Source organism: Lepidothrix coronata, unplaced genomic scaffold (genome assembly GCF_001604755.1).
Source record: "Lepidothrix coronata isolate B3197 unplaced genomic scaffold, Lepidothrix_coronata-1.0 Scaffold87, whole genome shotgun sequence".
NCBI lineage: Eukaryota > Metazoa > Chordata > Aves > Passeriformes > Pipridae > Lepidothrix > Lepidothrix coronata.
The window spans coordinates 711,411-717,535 of NW_016690267.1; the positions used below are offsets into that span (position 1 = coordinate 711,411).

General features: G+C 45.0%; 1 protein-coding gene across 1 annotated transcript in view; it reads right to left on the reverse strand.

Annotated features, from left to right (window-relative positions):
- KLHL36 (kelch like family member 36) overlaps positions 1-5,914 on the reverse strand; it is a 46,886-nt gene extending 40,972 nt beyond the window's left edge. Inside the window, exon 1 of the mRNA XM_017820970.1 lies at positions 5,901-5,914. The gene's annotated coding sequence lies outside the window, so the exon portion shown is untranslated. The remainder of the gene's footprint in view (positions 1-5,900) is intronic.
- Positions 5,915-6,125: the final 211 nt, after the last annotated feature.

The following is a 6,125-nucleotide window of genomic DNA, read 5'->3' on the forward strand; positions in this document are numbered from 1 at the left end:
TGAATTAGTCATTAAACGGCTTTGTTTTTAAAATGTTGGTTATAGTTCAGCATTACTGAATGGTCTTAATTTCCTTCAGGAGAGGGATGTTATTGGTATTATGTCAAACCCTTATGTGTGTGATAGGAGCAGCTCAGCTAGTCCAGGGGCTCCACAAGCCTGGTGTAACTCCCAATCTGCTCTGCAGCCAAAACTCCTCTCTGGGATCTGCTCCCACTCGGCTGGAAAAGTATTTATTCCACAGTGTTTGCAGGCATTCTCCTCCTGTGCTAATAAGTGAGAATGCAAGAAAAAAATGGCAAAAATTGAGCAGAAGAAGGACTGGGACATGAAGAGTAAAAGCACAAGACCAATTATTTGTGGTGCATTTGGGATCTCACACTTGGCATATCTCAACACCACAACACAAACTGGAAATGGTCTCTGTCAGAGGTATCAGGGACTCTGCTATGGACTGTATTTTGTACCAGGAGTGGTGGAAACAAAGAAGGAATTAAGAATACCTATTTTTGCTATAACACTGCTAATCAGGAGTTCACAGAGTGTTTCAGAAAGATTGGAATCATAGAATCATTAGGGTTGGAAAAGACCTCCAAGATCATCAAGTCCAACCTTCGTCTGAACACTGCTTTGTTATCTAAACCATATCACTGAGTGCCACATCCAGTTTCTTGAACAGCCCCAGGGATGGTGAGTCCACCACTTCCCTGGGCAGCCCCTGTAATGCTTGACAACCCTTTCAGTGAAGAAATTCTTCCTCAAAATTGTATTTTTACTGCATTAGTATAAACCAGACTACACTGTTGTTCCTGGAGCACAATATCCTTGCTAAGGAAAGGGCCTTTCATCATAGAATTGGAGCAGAAACAGCAGCCCGTGTGCTCCAGGGCCCCACAACCCTGCTGGGGACCCAATGCATTCCTCCTCTTATCACAGCCATGCTGATAACACTCCATCCCAGGATTTGTGCTAATGACCAGAGGAGACATGCATTTCCTTTGTCATTTTAAATGTATTTTTTATACAGTCAGGTGCCCTAATTTGTGTCCATTTGGTGTTTTAAACCTGCTTTTGCCTCATCAGCCCTTTCCTCAGGCTCTGAAGACCTGCTGCTGCACAGAGGGCTGTGTTACAGGCGCCTGCCCTTCCCTCGTGTCGTGGCTCAGTGGCTGCTTTCTATTTGGCGTTGCCAGAGGATTTTCTATCCCTCCCCATTACGAGTGCGTGGGGCAGAATCCACTTTTAGCAGGGACGGAGCAAAAGAGCCGGGAGAAATATCCTCCAAAACCTCCTTGATTAATAGAATCACGTAGCAGATGAGTTCATTTCAGGCGGCCCCGACTGGGGGATTTTTAAGCAGCGCAGGCAGATGGTGGGAAGGGAGGGAGTGAATGGGTGACTCCCCCCAGACACATTTAGGAGGCCGGGGAGAGAAAGGCTCGGTACCCAGGGGCAAAATCGTGCTTTGAGCGTGGAGACAGCCAGGCTGCCGTGAGTCAGAGCAGCCTGCAACACGTGAGCAGCAAATTCTCCATCCCAGGAGTAAGCAGGGCTTTGGAGAATAGAAAATAGCTGAGCCAGGCAACGCCGGCAGCACGACCGGCCCCTGGAAACGCCGCGGGCTCTGCCCGGGTTTTTATAGCGGCTGGCCCGGGGAGAGTGTAATGCCAGAGTCTGTAATGCCAGATTACCCCTGGCGATAAATAGGCTCTGCTGTGAGCACCCCTTGGTGATCTAATCCCTCCAGCCGGAGCTGTGGCAGTTATTTAGCAACAAGGCACCGGAGCAGAGGGATGCACAGAGGGGCGGAGGGGAGACACAAGATATTTTGTGTGTCAGGGTACGAGAGCAGCTCAGATCAGTGCTGCACACGCAGCACAAACACAGACATTGTTCGGGCTGTAAACTCAGCTCCGGTCCTGACGAGCTCGTTTTCTTTCCCTGTCCCCGACGGATGCTCTTCTGCTCGGGGCTGGCACTGCATCTCCTGCAGCCTGGGGCAGCTCAGGTGGGGCTGAGAGCAGGAACTGGGGGTCTCCCACAGGCTCCCCCAGACTGCAACCACAAGCTTGTGGAGCGCATCTGTTATTAAGCTGTAAGTGAGATTTCCTACACTCACAAATCTCACACTTCTGGGACCTCTCTGGTCTATTATGGTGGCAATGTGTTAATGCAGCCCTAACCTGCCCAGGGAAGCTGTGGCTGCCCCATCACTGGAAGTGTCCAAGGCCGGGTTGGTTGGGGCTTGGAGCAACCTGGGCTAGTGGAAGGTGTCCCTGCCCATGGCAGGGGGTGGGACTGGATGAGCTTTAAGGTTCCTTCCAACCCAAACCAGCCTGTGATTCTGAGATCTCAGGCTTGGTTTTATGGCCCAGTGAGCCAAAACACCAGAGGTGGTTTAACTGCAGCCTGAAGGACTCTGTTGCTTGGTGGGAACAAGGGCAATAAATGACATGCACAGCCCACTCCAGCCTTAATCCCTGGAGTGGTACAGCCTTTCCTAGTGTGACTCGCACCTATGCTGCCAATCCATCTGCCAAAAACACGAGACTTAAACGTTCACAGACATCTGTTTCTGGCCTGGAGTAGCTCACTTTGCTTTTCTTACAATGACTGGTTGATTTGTGTAAGTTTATCTGGGCTGGGAAGCCAAGAGAAATCTTCCAAGATATTTCATCTTTCTCCCTCCCTCCCCCGTCCAAATGTCCAATAAAGTTTTTCATTAACCTTAAGACATCTTCAGAATGAGAGTGCATTTCCATATAAATGCAGCTGAAGGGAACAAACAGCATCTGCTCTGCAAATATTAAATGCGGGCAGTGGATGAATAGACTTATCTCCTTTATCATGATTAGCCACATTTCTGCCTTGTAATTTTGGCCTATCACTCAACAGAAACTGTAATCAGGATGTAATACATCCTATTGGCAAATTACAGCCATGCAGCTGTTGGAGGCAGCAGCTGAGCCCTTCAGCAATTTAAACCAGGTTTTATTACACCCAGGGCAAGGCTCCAATAAGTATATTAGTGACACGATTTAAAAATAATAAGAGTTGAATCTTGTCCCACTGAAGTTAATTCTGACGTCGGTTTTCATGGGAAGAAGTGTTTTGCCAAAATCAGAAATCAAACAGGTCTCAGGGGTGTCCTCAGAGGAGTCAGGCTGTGAGGAGCTGTGGTGAGATCACCCCTAAGCAAGGTGTGAATGCTGCCTTCGCACAGGGATTTCTGGGTCACTACATGCCAAGAAAAGTTTTATGTGAGGGAACTTTTGTGAAGTCTTGCTAGAGAATACAGGGCTCAGAATGACTTAGAGCAGGCTGTGATAAAGTCTGGACTTTCAGCTCTCTTCCATCTCCAGTGTAACAACAAAGGGTGTGTTATCATAACAAAGAGCATTAAAATGTATTTTACTTAAGATTTCAATGTCTCAGTTTTGCCAAGTTCCAAATCAAAATGAAACTAAAAGCTGTTACAATTCTCGAGAGCAAAAATCCTACAAAACTCCCTAAAGTTTTATAGTAAAATCACTAGCAATTTTTTTCAGAATAAGAGCCACAACTCTATGTCATAAAATATATTAATGTCATAAAGTCACAAATTATTCTGTTATCCATAGGCTATTAAAAACACCCTGTAAGAACAGAGAGAAGCACTGTTCTTTTTTCCAGATGAAAAGTGACTCTTGTGTATTTTGCAGCGGAAGGGTTCCAGTGTCCTTATCTATGTGTCAATATTCCCTATATGACCCAGACAAGCAGCTGTTTTCAGTATCCATGTGCTGGCTGTCACCAGGTTCCTTATCCTGTTTGAAAATGTTTTGACTTTTTTTTCCCCAACACTTTTAGTTCAGGTGGAATTACAGGGCTGATGAAAAACATTTCAGACTGAATCACAAAACTACTTTTTAAGTGAAAAATAAGCACTTTCCTTCTCTTTTAAGCTGTTTTCCAGGAGGCATTTGAATCTGACTGTCTTCCTTCTAACACACCAGGATTCCTGGAGAATCCTTAAGCTTCCAGAATCACACTGCCACTGGGTGAGGATGGATGCAATTATGGGGCGACTTGATAAAGAATCTCAACCATGATCTGTACAGAGCAGTAGGTATGTCTTACATCAGAGCCGTAAATCAGAAAGGCTACAACATTTATTGTCTTTATCTTCCTTATTTAAAAGCTTGAACCTCTCAGACGAAACCATAAATCTGCTCCACGGCCCTCCTTGCACTGAGCTTCTTAATATTCCAGTTCGTGTTTGTTTCTGAAAACTCTCTGCCAACATTTCATTTTCCTCTCATACTGACACTTAATGCCTTAAGTGCTTGGAAAGATAAACAGTGGCTTTAAGCAGTACAATCTCATGATCAGTTTATCTGAGGATTATTACACGAGCGCACGGAGGAGTCGGTCATAAATTGAACACATTTTGCCCTGGCTGCTGATTTAATTGCAGTGAATGGGATGGCATATCCCAAGAATCACTGACCTGGGACATAGAGGAGATTCAACTAACAATATTATCCAATTAACAAAACCTACTGGGATGGGGCATCAGGCTGTTAACAGGAACCAGGCTGCCTGGTCTGCAGGGGAGGACAGAAGGTGATGTTTTGCTGGGGGTTGAACTGGTGTCTTGTAGCTGAGCACAGCAGGACAGAACAAGAATCAGTGGCTAAAGGCTGACGACAGACAGATTGAAACAACAAAGTAGGCAGAGCTTTTATAAGTGAAGGTGATTAACCTCTGGAAGAAACAAAACGATTGACTCAATTGACTCATTCACCTTGTCTTTTGCTACACAAAGCAAGAACTCTCTCTTTTGGAATAGATGATTGAATGAAACACCAGTGATTGGGTTTAACAAATGGGAAATACAATTGTCTGCAGTGCACAGATGATTAGATTTGATCTTGTCTCTCTTCTGAACTTCAAGCATCTTCACTGTCTCAGGTGCAGTAACACAAGAACTGATTCAAAGTGTATTTTCACTGAGCTCAGATGCATTTGCAGTTGTGAGGCAAAAGTGAGCCAGCTCTGCTCTGGACTGAGCAAACAGCTGGAATGGAAATGTCTTACAGTCTTAGAGGGATCCAAAGAAAAAACTTATCTCTCACAGCCATAAGATTCTCAGCCTTAAATAAGGATACACAAGCTTTTGTTTGTTATAGTACTCTTTTTCCTCTTCAGCCCCATTTCGAACAGATTAAGTTGTCTGAAGGAGGGTTTATGACTTATGCCAAATTCTGCTTTCAGTAGAGCCAGAAAAGCTGGAGTCTTGCAGTGGGAAAAGTATTTAAGAATTGATGTGGAATTAAATCAAACCAGCACAAGCTCATTCCCTTAAGTGTAAACCAGGCAAGAAACCAAGAAAGTTTGATTTCAGTGTACGTTGGACCGAAATTTAAAAAAGAGTCTGCAAGATGTGCTGGGAAAGAGCTGTGATAGAAATGTAAAGGCAGATTAAAAGAAGGTGTGGGAGTGGTCACTGCCCCCCAGCTGCCAGCTCTGCCCTCCTGGCACACTCTGCCACCCCAGACAAACAGCTCAGAACCTGCCTGCACATCACTGAGGTTTCCTCTCAACAGATTGATACATGAAAGTCTCTGAACAGGATAAACAGCAGGAGAACACAAAGCCTTCACTTAACAAAACAGAGGGACAAAACAGAGCAGCCACCCCAAATAGCATCTGTGGAGCTGGGTAGGGAGGTCCTGGTTACACTCTTGCTTTGGACACCATAAAGTAGGACCCTTTACTCAAGGCATGAGGGCACAATGCTCAAAAACTGAAGTACAAGCAGTGAAATGTTTGCTAAACTTTCTGCCTTTTCCATACAAGCCTTTAAACTGCTCCCAACAAGTCCATCTCTGTTTGCAGAATGAAGGAGAGTTACTCACCCATCCCGTAGGCAGCAGATGAGGGAAGGGGAGGAGGTTGCTCACTGGTTACTCTGCATAGCAAATCCTGTGGAAATGATAACAATTAAGTCTTAAACTAAGGTCAGAAGAGTCCAGTTAGGACAACTGTCAATTAATTATCTCCCTATTATTGCAAGTATCCCTAACATAAATGCACAGCTTTCAGCTTTCCATTCCACAGGGTTATTTTTTTGGTGAGTTTTA